The sequence below is a fragment of the Amblyomma mixtum genome, chromosome 8 (assembly GCF_055824585.1).
Source record: "Amblyomma mixtum isolate Tamu chromosome 8, ASM5582458v1, whole genome shotgun sequence".
Classification (NCBI taxonomy): domain Eukaryota; kingdom Metazoa; phylum Arthropoda; class Arachnida; order Ixodida; family Ixodidae; genus Amblyomma; species Amblyomma mixtum.
The window spans coordinates 9,710,930-9,727,708 of NC_143019.1; positions in this window are offsets into that span (position 1 = coordinate 9,710,930).

Genomic DNA, 16,779 nt, shown 5'->3' on the forward strand with positions numbered 1-16,779 from the left:
CAAGTGACAAGGGTTTGGTGCCCATATTTCGCCGGCCACAAAACAGAGAATGGATTTCAGCTAAAGGTTCCAAACAAAAACACTTTATTCAGCAAAGAGACGTTACCGAGGATTTTATAATCACTCACAATAACCCACAGGAAGCGATTCCACAAACCAATGCAACGCATGCAAGGTTGCACAACAGAGAGGTACAGCACGAGAGATCTTGCACCTTAGACTGTAGAATAAACGGAAAATGTAAACAAAACGCAATTTGTTCTCTGGGCACTCGTTGCAGAAGTAGCTCTGACTATTCTTCGCTCACAGCTCTCGTAGACGCTTTGAAATACCCTTTCTTTAATATGTCGCAACTTAGAAAGACCGCCTCAGTATTTTTGCATCATTTCCGTGGTGATTCTTGCAGTGGTATAACGACGGGCCTCATCTTCATTGATTCGTCGCAGGAGTTCATTATCGCCGACAGTCGAAAATATTTTGCAGAATTCCGTATCCTAATCACATAAACCTTGGACCAATGGCGGCTCAAGGTGCTGAAGAATAACTAAAGACGACAGCTGAGTGGGAGGCTGCGTCCCCGGAAGAACCTTCACTCTATGATACGCAGTTAATTGAGCTTTTCATAACAGAGCCTTATAGGGGAGCCTACAGAAGATCAGCACAGCGGGGAAGAAGCGGGAGGAAAGCCTCTTCATTGACGAAGAAAGGAGATTCATGGGCTGCTGGGTGGCCCGCCTATTCCGGCAGTCCACTGGCTTCGCGGCAGCCAGGGCCCTGCATTCCAGTCCGTGCTTGTGACCAGGGTCTCGGCTGTAGAATGGTCTTCCATTACCGAGGTTCTCGGTTTGGTACAGGGTCGATAGCGAGATTTATTTTAAATTAATATTTGTAACCAGGTGTATATGCTACGTGGTTTAAATTCTATCGATGACCCGCCCTGATGCACAGTTTTCGCTTTTCTTATTGTTTCAACACTGAGCTTTGTATCCTCGCGATTCCAGTGGAATAATAATCGCCCAAGGGAGCTCGCAAATATGAAATGCTAAATATTACTTGTCTGACGAAACGGTTGCTATAGACACTCTTTTAATGTAGCCCGAATCTAGACTGCTCCAAAGCGTCTCCTTGAATTTTGAATTAACACAGAGGCGTTGGCACTTATTGTTCCTTATGTCGGTTCGCGTCAAACTGATTTTAGCCACTGTCGCCCAATATTGCGCGTGACGCATCTTTGTGGTGCGCACTACCTTGGACAGTAGTGTTTAATTACCTTTTGGATAATGCTGCTAGCACTGCAGCCGGCTAGCAATCATTAATCTTTGTTCATAACCGTATCGCTTTGATCGCGTGAGCAGGAGTAGACTCTTTCTCCTAAGGTTTTCTGGTTGTTGCTTGTGTAAATATACTGTGAACCCAGGAATGCAAAGAAACTGGTTTCGCCTTTTTGCTAACGGCCGTCATATTCTTAAATGATAACTATGCGATCTTCTAGGTGTCATAGAGCGAAAGAAGCTTCTTATGGGTTAACCTGGCAACAAATACCTCCCGGCATTTATTTCGATACAACAGAACTTTCCCATCTGCCGGGAGACGATAGAGGTCAAGAGGGAAAGAAAGTGTTCTGAGCCTCCTTCGCGATTGTTTGAAATGCATTGAAAAGATGAAAGGAAGTGATTAAAATAAAGTTTCTGTTCAACAGCTGGGCTAATTTTTCTGAACTGCTATGAGGCATCATGGAGGCTGAAGGCTGTGCCATATTGAAAAGCAGCGGTTTCGTAACGATTTCCTTTCCTGACACCTTAATTTCCTTGCTCGCCTTATAGCACCGGCGTATTTGCTAGCAGAGCTGGGCACTGATATATCTGGAAAAGTATGACCATGCACCACCTTCATGTTCAGTAAAGACTAATGGTGCAAGAGAAAAAAGAATTAGAGAGTCCTAGTAAAACAAAAAAAATTGCACTCAAAGACAGAGTATAGTTCTCTATTGGAGCACTGGGAATATTGCTGCTGTTTATCTGAGGTTACCTGCCATGAGCAACAGTGCTTTCGTTGGCCGGTTTGGCAGATCCTCTTCTCCATACAAATAAGGCTGGAATTTAGCTAGCTCTGCCTCGTAGCAACAAGCCCTCCTTCCAGCAGTTTACTTTTCTCCTGGCGTTTCTATGATTATCACTATTGTGCGTAGGCTAAACGTTGAAGACTTCGAAGAAGAGAATCCAAGAAATCTTTCATTGTTGATACTTGTCTTTATTCTTCGTGATTTCGATAAGACTTTGTTTCGTTTTATTTACGTCGGGTGTGCCTCCTCTTACCGATTTTCACTTTATATTAGTTGTCACTGCGAACAATGGAATAACTGCTATACTTTTCTGTTTTATTCGTTCATACCAGTGTAGCAAAGGCATACCAACATATCAGCATAGAATTCAAGGTGCTATGCACACATCTTCATGAATTAATGCATGTTTTTAGCACTTTGCGGACTATGCTTTGTTGGTACCTCTGCTTGCTTATTTTGAATGCGAGCATAATCAATGCTTAGCACTGTTTTCTGCTCATGTTGCCTGAATTTTGTTTCGGGACGGCACAAATTTTTGGATAAATACCTTTTTTTCCTTTTTTTTAGTAATATAGAGCGTGTGAGAGACAGGATCTTCGTTTTACCCAGATATTAATAACCCTTCTGCGTCAGTGCATTAAATCGAGCATACAAAAGGTCACCGAGAGTGCGCCGCAGAAGTAGGGGGTAGGATGGTTCGACAGGATACCAGCAAGCTATCTCAGGAGACTAAAGATCTGATTAAGAAACGCCAAAGCATGAGGGCTTCTAACTCCACAGACAGGATAGAACTAGCAGAGCTATCGAAGTTAATAAATAAGCGCAAGGTAGCCGACATAAGAAAGTTTAACATGGAGAAAATCGAGCATGCTCTAAGGAACGGAGGTAGCCTAAAATCAGTGAGGAGAAAACTGGGCATAGGTAAAAACCAGATGTATGCGCTAAAAGACAAACAGGGCAATGTCATCAGCAATATGGATAAGATAGTTGAATTAGCCGAAGAATTTTACACAAATCTATACAGTAGCGAATGTAATCATCAAGTTACTGAGGGAGGCAGTCGAGCACAGCAATGGGACATCCTGCCAGTAACGAAGGAGGAAGTAAAGAAAGCCTTAGGAGCAATGCAAAGAGGGAAAGCAGCTGGTGAGGATCAGGTAACAGCAGATTTGTTGAAGGACGGAGGAGAGATTGTGCTACAAAAACTAGCCACCCTGTATACGCAATGCCTTGTGACCTCGAGAGTACCAGAAGCTTGGAAGAACGCTAACATTATCTTAATTCATAAGAAAGGAGACGTCAAGGACTTGAAGAATTACAGACCAATCAGCTTATTGTCCGTTGCCTACAAGGTATTTACTAAGGTAATCGCTAATAGAGTCAGGACAACCTTGGACTTTAGTCAACCAAATGATCAGGCAGGCTTTCGTAAAGGATACTCGACAATAGACCACATTCACACTATCAATCAGGTGATAGAGAAATGCACAGAATATAACCAACCCCTATATATAGCCTTCATTGATTACGAGAAAGCATTTGACTCAGTGGAAACCTCAGCTGTCATGCAGGCATTGAGGAATCAGGGTGTGGAAGAGTGTTATGTGAAAATATTGGAAGATATTTATAACGATTGCACAGCCACTATAGTTCTCCATAAAGTCAGCAATAAAATTCCAATACGGAAAGGTGTCAGGCAGGGAGACACGATCTCGCCAATGCTCTTCACTGCCTGCTTACAGGAGGTATTCCGGGGATTGGAATGGGAACAGTTAGGGATAAGAGTTAATGGAGAATACCTGAGTAATTTGCGATTCGCTGATGACATTGCCTTGCTAAGCCACTCAGGACAAGAACTGCAAAGCATGATCAACCAGTTAGACAGGCAGAGCAGAACGGTGGGGCTAAGAATTAACATGCAGAAAACCAAAGTAATGTTCAACAGCCTAGCAAGGGAACAGCAGTTCGCAATTGGTAGCGAGGTGCTGGAAGTAGTAAGAGAATATGTCTACTTAGGGCAGGTAGTGACCGCAGATCCGGATCATGAGAGGGAAATAACTAGAAGAATAAGAATGGGGTGGAGCGCATATGGCAGGTTCTCTCAGATCATGAATGGTAGCTTACCAATATCCCTGAAGAGAAAAGTATACAACAGCTGTATCCTACCGGTACTCACCTATGGGGCAGAAACGTGGAGGCTAACAAAGAGGGTTCAGCTTAAGTTAAGAACAACGCAGCGAGCTATGGAAAGGAAAATGATAGGTGTAACGTTAAGAGATCGGAAGAGGGCGGAGTGGGTGAGGGAACAAACGCGGGTTAATGACATCTTAGTTGAAATCAAGAAGAAGAAATGGGCTTGGGCAGGGCATGTAATGCGAAGGCAAGATAACCGCTGGTCCTTAAGGGTAACGGAGTGGATTCCAAGAGAAAGCAAACGTAGCAGGGGACGGCAGAAAGTTAGGTGGGCAGATGAGATTAAGAAGTTTGCGGGAATACAGTGGCTGCAGCTGGAAGAGGACAGGGTTAATTGGAGAGACATGGGAGAGGCCTTTGCCCTGCAGTGGGTGTAGTCAGGCTGATGATGATGATGATGATGACAAAAGGTCACAAAATGACCCCCTAAGAACAGCAATCCAATAGGAAATGGAGCTTTTGTATCCCGTAAGGTGAAAGCGACTTCGAAGGAATACTTCCGTGCATGATTCATGGTATGGCAAAGCGATGGGGTGGATGGCCGAGCGATCTTCCAGCGAAGCACCAAATCGTCTTCTGGCGCCGTCCATCTCAAGCATCCGGATATATTTTTTTACTGCGGTGGCTGTCTTTTCGTCCATCTGACATCTCGGTGTCCACGGAGGCCACGTCTCCGGCGTCGGCCTTCTATGCTGCAAAGGCTATGAGCACGAGGAATGATTTATGCGTTCTTTCCTGCGTTTTATGCTTGCCTCAATATACGGGAGCGCTCTGAGAGCACGACCTTTGCGTCTGGTGCCCATAAGAAGTCGATGGCAGGGAAGAAGTTAGAACAATGTTGCAAGATTGTGGTGAATATCTTATATCGCAAAAGCGCTGCGAATCGACTCGGGTTTGCAGGGGAAACCTAAGAAGAAAAACATGAATGATAACTGTAACCCTTTTATGCCTGAGGTTGCATAGAATCCATTGAGGTCTAGGAATGCATCGTTGCCACTTTTGCTGTTCAAGAGTATAAAAAAATAATGAAATGCTGCTCTATATGAACACCCCCCTGGGCGTCGTTGTTTCGGTACAGCCATCCGGCTTGCAGCTATAACTTGAAGGGGAAATTTACGAGTACGCAGCCGCACTTCGAAGAGAGATCAGATGGCGTAACGTAGAGGACAAAAAAACGCGCCTCCAATGCCATGAGGATGAGGCGATATCTTACCTGATCTTTGAGAGCCTGCTTGTGAGATTTTGTATAAAACATTTCTTTCCTTGATGTGTACCAGGAATACGGCTGTTGCCGCCCATAAGTAAAAAGAGAAAGGCTGCCAGACCGTCATCGCAACTACAAGGCGGAGTTCTCTAGGGCAGAATTCAGCCCTTCTTGTCACAACACCATCAAAGACAGGGAACCTTACTTGGATCATTAGACAATGCAATGCATACTCCCCAGGGATCAAAATTAAGGACAAAGTGATATACAAGTTTCATTATTACCAGAGTGAATTTTAATAACAATGAAGCTACAGTCTTATATAATTAGCGGCTGCAAGGCACCAAAAAGCCAGAGATGATGAAGGAGATCAACGGACACAAAGCTTGTAAAGTTCTCAAAAACTACTCGCCCGACAAAAGCGCGCTCTTATGTTGAGAATGTATCGTGCACCATCTCTGAATTAAAATCCAGTGAACGTGAAGTCACTGCTAGTTCAAAGGAGAGCACCTAATCCACACGAGAGAAGTTTCATTGGTTGCTGACTACTATCGTTCTGAACCACTGCAACGATATTCCTTTTGAGTTCATGTACCACACATGTCACGTTTTTCGATGCTTCGTGTACCATGAAAATCACCACATAAAATTAAGCCATAGGAAATTTAACGAGGCGAGGGAATAGTGTACGGTTTTGATTATCTTTTTCTGTAAAACCTACCTTACGGCGATTGCAGTAATTATGCGGGCTTTCTTGAAGGGTAATATAGATTTAGTGGATAAAACAACCTAGACGTGTTCTGACATATATTATCCTGCGGAAGCCTAATTAACCACGTTTTACTGCACTCCCTCCAAAAACAAAAATTCCAGAACAGTCAACAGCGCATGTAAAAGAGATCCTTTTCTCCCCAGGAACATTTTTCGCACTCACATTCTTGTGGTTGTTGTACAGCTATATGCTGAAGAATTTCGAATGCGGCCCTTAAAATACCACAGTTATCATGCATGCGGAAATATTGGTGCCTAACTACATTCCTGATGCTAACCGTTGAGTACAGTGCCCCAGCAGCGTTCAAGCAACGAATGCCTTCATGAAACTCAAGCAGGGTAGTTTTTGCAAAAGCTTGATATTAGTTGAAGCTCCAGCCTTTACAAACTTTCTCCTTATTCGCGATGTTCCGTGCTTCAGCATGTTTTTCCGCTGACAACACCGTGCTACACAGCTGTCAAGATCGTAAGCGTTTTGCAAGGTCGTAAATGTTTTCGGTAAAGAAGCTGCTTAGCGAGCCTTGAAAGTGCACTCAGCTGGAAATGCTAAACCATAGCTTGGGGCGCTTGTATCGTAAGCTGAGAAGGCAATGTAGTATGTAATTTACCTTGCCTTTATGTCAGTCGGTGACTTTTCTTCATATCCACCAGTGATTTTGATTTGTCGCGAAGGAGTTTACCAATTATAGATCGGGTAAGAACGGCAGCTAAGAAAATGTTCTCGGTGGTGTACTTATTTGTTAAAATTGCCTCTGTTGTTAAGTCAAAAACACTGTTGCGAATAAAATAGCTTGATATAGCAACGCGGACATGAAGCAGTCCTATCTATTTGACTATATTTGCTGAACGCCGTAATAAAAATTATAAATATTATCTTAACTCCACGCCGTGATCAAGAACAAGTAGGTCTCTTAGCACGCTACTGTAAAATTTCGCTGAATGTAAGAAAAGTAATAAGTAAAGTTTTGACATTACGCTGAAAGGAAGTAGCAAAACAATATATGAAGCCGATTGTCCAGAGATTGGAGAGTAGCAAAAAGTAGATGTTGTGAAGAGCTGCATTCTTTTTTGCATGCCGTCATCATCATCAGCTGAACTACTCCCACTGCAGGACAACGGTCTCTCCTCTATCTTTCTAGTTATCTCTGCCCTATATAAAAAACAGCGAGACAGATGAGACAATAAGGAAAAGGCACAAAACACGAGCGCAGCATCACACAGCGCTAATGTTTTGTGTCTCTCATTGTCCTCTCGGTCGCGCTGTTTTTTAAGTGTCATGAACCAACTGCTCCATCTGATTACACTCCTGTAACCCTGCCCTGTTCGAGCTGCGGCCGCCCGTGCCCCCCCCCCCCCCCCCCCCCCCCCCCTTGAATTTCTTAATCTCATTCGCCTACCTAGCTTTCAGCCATCCCGTGCTGGACTTCCATTTTCTTGAAAACCGGTCCGTTACCCACAACAAGAACCAGTTCTCTTGTCTTCGCCTTACATGCCCTGCCCAAGCTTCTTGATTCCGGCTAAAATTTCAATAACCCGCATTTTTTTTCGCTGTCCAACTCCATTCGAAACCAAATGTCCGTTTAATTAAAACTTCGATAGTTATGTCTGTGAACGGTACCTGAGGGAGCGGGGAAACAACCCTCTTTGTCCTGCGCAAAAGAAGACAAGATTTCGCTTTCTCCCCGTCTGCACTTCTTTACTACATTGAGGAAATATTTTTATTTGCTCTTTGGAAAAAAAAATAACGTTTGTCTTGCATTGAGCGCCAAGAACTGTGGTGTTTCGAGTCATGAATTCGATGGTCAGTCAAGTCTCACAATTTATTTTTTACGGATCAAACGGAATAAACGCCAGCAGGTTCAAATGTATGGTAAGGTTACCTAAACCAACTTTCAAAGGTGGCAAGGATGGAGTGGCGAGTGGATGTGTTCTCGCATCGTTTCAGTCATTAAACTGCAGTGTTAATCCGTATCTTGACCTTCCCGTGTGCATCAGAATCGAAAATAGCTGGACACCTTTGCTTAGGGCGGACGCAAACGAGCTTTGAACTAAAGCCGTTCTTTGCACTCTGCTGAATTATTACTGGTTGAAACTGCTGCTGCAAAAAAACACAGATAAAAATTACCTTCTTAGGCTATTGAATACGATGTCTTCGGTTCCCGACTAAGCATAAGGTGAACGTTGAAGTCCTCCTCGCCTATTAGGTGCGTTCATGCATGAGCAGCTTAATCACCTTCAGTTTAGATCTGTACATTTTTACAAACCAAATAGAGGACAAACCCCTTCCCCACTTTCAAGGGATGGTAGGAAAAAGACATGGAGCAAGAGGGAAGCCAAAGCGTGCATACAAAGAAACTTGGTACATGTACCTTGTCTTTATTTCACTCTCAGAGTAAATTTATGTTACATGCAATATTTTGCGAGCAGAGATATCAGCAAAAAATTTATTTAGGAAGAGAAAATGTTATAACCCATCCCTTGGGATCATGAAAGGAATCCCTACTAAATAAGCCGTCTCCGACTGGAATTGCCAGAATGTATCTTATGCCAAAATATCACCCGATGAATAACATGGCTGCTGACCTTTAATGTGTCTTTAACATGCATGCTTGAGAGCTCCGGCTATTTGTGAAAAAGTGTAGCTTATTTTGTTTCCAACGCGCATCGGCACTGTTTGCCAAGTTTTATTTGCCCAGTAAACCTAGTGCCATGAACTTGAATAAAACGAGTAAACATGCTCTTCAGCCCGCATGCTTAGGGCATCCGCACTTCTAAGAAGACCCACACAACTTGAGCGTGCTGTCAGTGCGGTTTTCTTCGAAACGGGAGTTTTTGAAATCCACTTCTCGAGCAGCACGCGATTCGAGAAAAATGCGGCCCTTTTATGTGCTCTCGAGCATTTCTAAGAAGCTGGCGCTTATTTCATTGGTTTTGCCTCTTTTTTTAACTGCATTTTAGTTGTGTTATTGGCGTACAGAAATCTTCCAGAGACGTGAACAATGTGCATTGCGAGGTTGCTTCAGATAGTGGCGAGGTCTTTCGTGTGTTTGCCTATTCCCGAGCTGACGCGACACAATCTGGTGTACCATCCAGCTCAGATACGACCAGTTTTACAGTGGCGAGGTGCTCCCGGAGACTGTGTACTCCGGGCTTTCGCAAACCATGATTTTCAAAAACACATGAAAATTCATCAGCAGCACTGAGGAGATGAAATCACGTGAAGAAAAAGCAGTGGCTGATGTAACGGTGGGAAAAGTGCAGAAAAAGAAACCAGAGAGGTGTAATGCAGCAGCTTATAACCTGCAGTGGTTACTGAGGTAACTATTACAAAACCAGTGGCATTGAACACGATGCCTATGTCTGCATATTACAAAAGGCACTTCTTTATTGCACTGCTCATACATAGTAATCACGCTTTTTTCTTTTACTCGTCGTAACTATGATTCCATTTTTGCTTTCTTGCCTACCGTTTCAGCGTCAACGGAGTCATTTCTTTAATATAAAAAAATGTCGGACATTAAAGTAAACGGTCGCTTGAAAAATGCCCGCTGGGGCGCGTAGAGCATTGAAGTAAACTCAGGCGTAGAGCCAATGTAAGACGAGCTAACGGCGAGTCGGGCACTTATCAGAAAAACAAAACATAATCAACCAGTCAACCACATTCGCATTAAAAGAGACAAGTGCAGTGAAATGCAGGAAACCCTAAATAAGGCGCATTTTCGGAAGAGTCCCTTTGGTGCGCCACATAGTGCAATACTTCGATACCTCCGTTGAAGACACTGGGACGGACGCTGCATGTTTTTGTATTCCACGCATGTAATGACAGCCTTCTGTCCACGTGTGTACCGTGTTTTTTTATTATTAAGTTTGATTTCCCTGCATTTATATCAGGCTTATAGCACACAATCTTTAGATTCGCATAATACTGACCCTGATAAGGAAAAGGTTAAATGACCATCTACTGATAATACATTCATCAGTACATTGATAGTTTTGTTATGATTTCTACGTTGTCACCATCAATATTTTAGATCATCACAGATTCTCTAGGTTTGTTCACCTCGCTCCCTTCCAAGTCGCTTCACGATCAGTGATGGGAGCTTCTGTGTGACTGTTTTTATGTTTATTCCTCCTAATGCGTGTCCTCAATTGGACGCGCATTTTGGGACTCGTACTTCTCTGGCACATTTTCCTGTATACGCTACGATTGCCGCACCCTCCTAGGAAGGCTCGATCACCTCCCTTTGATCATCTGTGCACTCAGGCTGAGCAATCGCGCTTGGTTTTCTTGGAACCTCCTCTCTTGGTTGCAGTTCTACATCCTCCCGCTTAGTAGATCTCACGGCAAACTTCCTGCACAAACTTCTCCAGTCGGTCTGCTAACACAAACACACCATCGCCCCTTCTGCCCCAATACAAAGTGATGCGCGTACTAATGCAGCACTGCACAGAACGCCTCTCTCGCAAGGAGTTTGGGCCCTCTACTGGACGAACTCTGGGAAAAGGTGGAAGAAGGCACCGACGACTGCAGCTCAACACCGAGCTCTGATTGGGAAGGCAAACTGGGCCTCGAGGTCTTCGAGGGAAGAGTTCCAGCTTCTGGCTAACACCGTTTCCACGGCTGGGAGCTGAAGCGATATCTGTGGCGTGTTCCCTGAGGCGTATTGGCCGCCTTGTTGAGAGCTCCTTCTGCTTTTCTTGTCTTTTCAGTCCCTATTTCCTTGTTTGGCCGTCCACAGTTTTATTTCTTGTGTTTCAACGGTAACAGTGTTGCCTTATTTATAACTTTCGCGTCATTAGCTCGAAGAGTTATCTGGAAGCCCTTAGGCAAGTGAAACCATGTTGGAATTCTATTACAGTGAGGAGCGGCAAAACTGGGTACTCATACGTGTATGAAACTTCCTTTATGAGAAATGAGCTCATTTATTAACTTATCGAACAGTACAGTGTTTTTTTTTTTTTTTGGCTTATCGGAAACGAATGGAAAATAACTGCGTTCGCCAGCGCAAACTTGAACGTAAAGTAATTTCCTGCAGCATTTATGCATTACAGAATGATTGCTTGTTTGCTGAGAAACATTTTTGGCGATCCAGTTTCTTAGCACTGGAAGGTTGGAGGTGTTCAGTCTACATTTCGCAGGTTCAGTTAATACTGAGGGCTTCGATTCAACTTTCTGGGTAGCTAGACACCACGAAAATAATACATCTATGTACAGCACGCATCGCGTAGTAGACTCCGCTGGGAGGAAATGGCTACAAGAAAGACGAGACAAAACTATGATGACTTCCAAGTGCATACTCAGAAGGACTGAAGCTGCACGCATTTCTCCCTTGTCGAACATGTCCTTCGCCCCAGGTGTCACATGCGCAAGAAAAGACAGAGAGCAAAAAAGAAGAGAGGGGTGGTGGTCACTTGGCTACTGTACTTGCGTAGCTCGCCGCTGAGGTGACAGTAACCAGCACTGCATCGATAGCGGTACGGCTTCGGCTACCGTGGCTTCGGCTACAGCGACCATGTGTTCGTCTAATACTGACGGTGGGGCATAATTCACGTAGTATGTGCCTACATAATGGCCGACGGATTTTTGAATGGCCGCTGATCTTGCCTTGTGACATCCATCGCGATATAGCGGGTGCATGTTTTCCGGGAGGCGGTGACCATGGGATTTCGTCACCATGGTTCCGGGAGTTGACTGTGCCCTCGCCGGTGCTCGAATATGGGATGCAGAGAAGTTGAGCGACCCGACTTATTGTTTTCAGGGGGGCAGATTTGTAGTTCGGGCTACGTAATGAGCATCAACTAACTCGCTAATTGCGTTGTGGGTCCGTAGCTGGCAAAGTGTATCTCTCATGTAGACGCTGGTTATCCAAGAGCATGTTTATGTGCTTTGCAGAGGACGATGTCTTGATTTTTACATAGGCTTTTTTAGCATGAGATACACGAGTGAAGTGCAGTAAAGCTGATCACGAAAGCTTGTACTAGGCGAATTCAGTCTTTTTTCCGGCATTCTGGTTCACTTGTGGGTAAGACGCCCGATCATTTTGCCCATTTGGCTGAATGGTCACAGGATGGTGGTGGTGGTGGTGAAAACTTTATTTACAACTAGGATGTTTGGGACACACAGGTCCGGGGGCCACCACACGGCCCCACTGCAATCAAACGTTCATTTCCCGGAGGCTCATGACGCTGAGGCTCATGACGTCGTTTGCTATTCATTATCTCTGTTATGTTTTCTATGTATGGCTGAAGTTTGGCGTCTATAGGATTTATACGCGCTTGCTAAAGCTTATCATTTAGGAGCTGAAGTAGTTTGCAGAGGGAAGGCTTGCTGCCTGCTTTTCGTAATGCAAGCAGCCTCCGTAAAGCCCGAGCGTGTATGTATACCATGGGATACCTAGAACAGCAAAATAGGCAGCGCTGGTGAACGAGTTCAAGGTGACGAAAAGTAAGCTACACATAGCAGGTACAACAAAAGGGCATTAAATCTAGAAATAAATTCCTGATATTAAGGGCACTTTGCTATAATTTCGACAACCGTTAACTCTTAAAACCACTTTCGGAGGCGGAGCGTAAGAATTATGTTTTCTAATATGCAAGAAATATCAGTACGCCTCTTGAATTCCCAACCTTTGAATGTCGAATTTTGGCGATTGTTAGTCATTCTAACAAAGCTAGGTTCTGCAATTTGAAATCACGCACAACTTCCGTGAATCCACAAATATCTTTAGGCTAATGAAGGTCACGACTCTACGCACTTAAATTCTGAACAAAGGCTAGAACTCCACTCAAGCATTGTAATGACTACATACTCTTTCGTCCGCGCTTAAAATTTCTGTGAAATATTAAAGGAAACTTAAACCTTAATGATTACAGTTCATAAAGCAAACATTATAACAGTCTCTCTCTGTAAAGATCCGCCGGGCATTTTGCTCTGCACTGCAGGCGTCAAATTGCATCGCTGGCGCATTACATAGCACTGTGCAAATCATAAGTAACTTTCAAAGAATTCGCGACACAAGACTTCCATTCGCTTCTTAGAGAGAACCCGCAAATTACCTGGGGTGCACTAAACGACGGCCACACTGTTCACCAACTGCTATTGCGCCATCGTGTCTCCAAAGTATAGGAAATGAAGACGCAAGAGAACATTCTGCAGCATATCCTAATGCATAGAGATTCATATTACTGATCCGTGCTTATTATATACGTTGTTTTACGCAATGCCACATTGGTATCAGCATGGTGAACCTAAAAATTCGTTGAAGTACACTCATTGCAACCTGCCCTATTTAGGCAACGAAGAAGCTCTTACAAAAGATTTCAAACTATCACCATCTGCTAAACGAAATGTTATTGAAGCTCAATTGTTATTCCTGTTGGAAAATTGGTAACGCAATGTATATATGTTGTTTTCTTTGAAACGATTCGCCATTTAGATTGAACAATGCTCTTGATTTCAGAGAGGACTAAAATCCAAATATTTATTTGGCGCTATTATCTGCGTCCTTTTCAAGGCTTAAATCTGCAACAAATGGCCAGTAGGTTTGGTACTTCCGGCGTGATAAGAGCCCTTGCTTCCTTTTGCGCTGAGGCTGCAAAAAGCCCCGAAAAACTTTTCAACTATAAAATTAATGCGTGTGGAGGTCACCTGCACATAAGAAAATATAACCTACAGAAGGGACAGTTTTCTCAAATGCGAGCGCAAAAAAATGCACACAGGTTTAAAAATGTTTTCATCCAAAACACCAGCCGAGGAATGTGAATAGAACGCTGCAACATGTTATTTTTAATGGATGGATGCGTGATTCATGGTAGCATTGGTATGCCTCCGATGCCAATTTTCTTTCCTGTGTTTTGAAACAATGACGACTTCAAAACGCCTGAAATGTGTTCATTTGTTTACATAACGACCTACTTTGGCAGGAACGGGTCGAATGAAGTATAGCTGAGACCTCGAAAGTTAGGTAGGTTCTCTATAATGATACATGGCGACTCGGTTGAAATTGCCTAATTGCCTATCGGGGAAGGCTGGAATTTGAGTGCACTCCTGAGAAGCTCCTTTCAGATAATTATCAATATTCTCCCCTCCCCTCCTTGACTAAAATTGAGCATGGCGGGGATAATAGGGGAGGCAGTTTGTAGAAGCTTCCAGAACAGAATAAAAAAAAGTCATTTCCGGCGTCGTCTGTGCAGGCATTCTTAACGTCATGCAGAAATAATAGCGAGTTTTAGTATAGCGTTAGTGTGATAGCGGACCTAAGGGAAATTACGTTAGCGTGCCGCAAGAAACTTATCCCCACAGACAGTTTTAGTGTAGCGTTTCGAAAACGCTAAACGCCATCTGCTTGACATGTATGCCAACGGTCCTTCGAAAATGCTTGACATTGCCGCTAACTTGGCAAAGTATAATATTTCCGAGTTTTTTAAACGAATTATTAGTGCAGCGTTCATTTTCATCTGCAAAATGACCTCGAAATTGAAATAAAATGAAATAAAAACGTAAAACAGTGTCGCCATCTAGTAAAGGCATTGTTAACTACAAGCCGTTGGAGCAAGATTATTTGCCATCACATGACGTCTAATGTTCAAAAAACTTTGGTAAATTTAATAAAAACTTTCTTTACATAATTTAGGTCCATAAAACACCGCGAAAAACCTCCAAATCTATTTTTGTCTCGTTCCAGACGTTTGTGTTAGCTTTCGGCTGCGTTTCGGCCCGTTGCAGACGGTAGCAGTGCAGCTTGAGGTTCCATTAGGCTTGCGCTCTCCAGAATCGAGAGCGTATCTCAAAAACTGGGCTGAATTGCAGCTTAAACTTTATCGTCAAAGCAAGGTAAGTTATAGCGAAAAGCAAGAACACCAGTAGTGGCCGGTAAACATGCCGACCAGAATCGCAAGAGCTGCTGAATCCGCTGAAGCGAACGGCTGCCGCTTGAAAGGACGCCGCCATGTTTCCACGCTAAGGGCGCAAAAGCCGCAGCTGCCGCAACGCTAAATTCTGAAAGTTGCGTGCGTAAGCTAACGCTATTTCCCCGTTAGCGTTCTGCGCATGCGCACTCTGGACCCGCTATTCCGCTATGCACGCAATTACGCAAAGCCCGCAATACTAAAACTCTTTAACTGGTGCATAGCGGAATAGCGGATCCAGAGTGCGCATGCGCAGAACGCTATTTCCCCGTTAGCGTTCTGCGCATGCGCACTCTGGACCCGCTATTCCGCTATGCACGCAATTACGCAAAGCCCGCAATACTAAAACTCTCTAACTGCGTGCATAGCGGAATAGCGGATCCAGAGTGCGCATGCGCAGAACGCTATTTCCCCGTTAGCGTTCTGCGCATGCGCACTCTGGACCCGCTATTCCGCTATGCACGCAATTACGCAAAGCCCGCAATACTAAAACTCTCTAACTGCGTGCATAGCGGAATAGCGGATCCAGAGTGCGCATGCGCAGAACGCTATTTCCCCGTTAGCGTTCTGCGCATGCGCACTCTGGACCCACTATTCCGCTATGCACGCAATTATGCAAAGCCCGCAATACTAAAACTCTCTAACTGCGTGCATAGCGGAATAGCGGATCCAGAGTGCGCATGCGGAGAACGCTATTTCCCCGTCAGCGTTCTGCGCATGCGCACTCTGGACCCGCTATTCCGCTATGCACGCAATTACGCAAAGCCCGCAATACTAAAACTCTCTAACTGCGTGCATAGCGGAATAGCGGATCCAGAGTGCGCATGCGCAGAACGCTATTTCCCCGTTAGCGTTCTGCGCATGCGCACTCTGGACCCGCTATTCCGCTATGCACGCAATTACGCAAAGCCCGCAATACTAAAACTCTCTAATGAAGGGTTTTCGCCTTATTTGCCATGATCACCCCGTGTGTTTTTGAGCGCTGAGCAGGAGTATCCTTTAAATACTCTCGAAAAAAAGGCTGTTGAGAATAAACTACTCTAAAGAAGAGCTCCGTTGCAGTCATCTGTGGTACGGCAGTAATTAAACATGTTTTTGTGTGAACTGGAGTCTTCAAAACTGCCCATGTCGATTAATTACCGTTCACAAAAGGCAAAGTGTTAGTGAAGTTGGACGCTAGGCATGGATCATTATGAAGCGTGCGAAAGAGACCCATCAGGATAAGTGGCGGTTCTCAGAAACGGGTCAGCGATTATTACTTCCCCGTGACGCGTTTGTGAAAAAGTAAGGCCGCTTAGTAGAAATGTAAATTTAATGATAAAGAGATGCTATTTACAGGAGCGATAGCTCGAGCAGAATAACGAGGGCGAAAATAAGGAGCTGCACAAGAAAGTGACTGCGATCGTAGCTGGCCTGCACGCGGGTTCCTCTTATTTCTTATTACATGGAAGCTATTGGCGTAAAGAGAGAGAGAGAGACATAGAGTCAGATGGAAAGGCAAGGAGGTTGTCCTGAAAAAATGTGTCTGCCTTCTATACGCCTCGGATCTTTCAATCTTTGCTTTCCCCATATGCTCAAATGCCGCAGCAGCTAATAAAGAAGTTAACGAACACACTGAAAAGAGTTCAACAGGTATACAAAC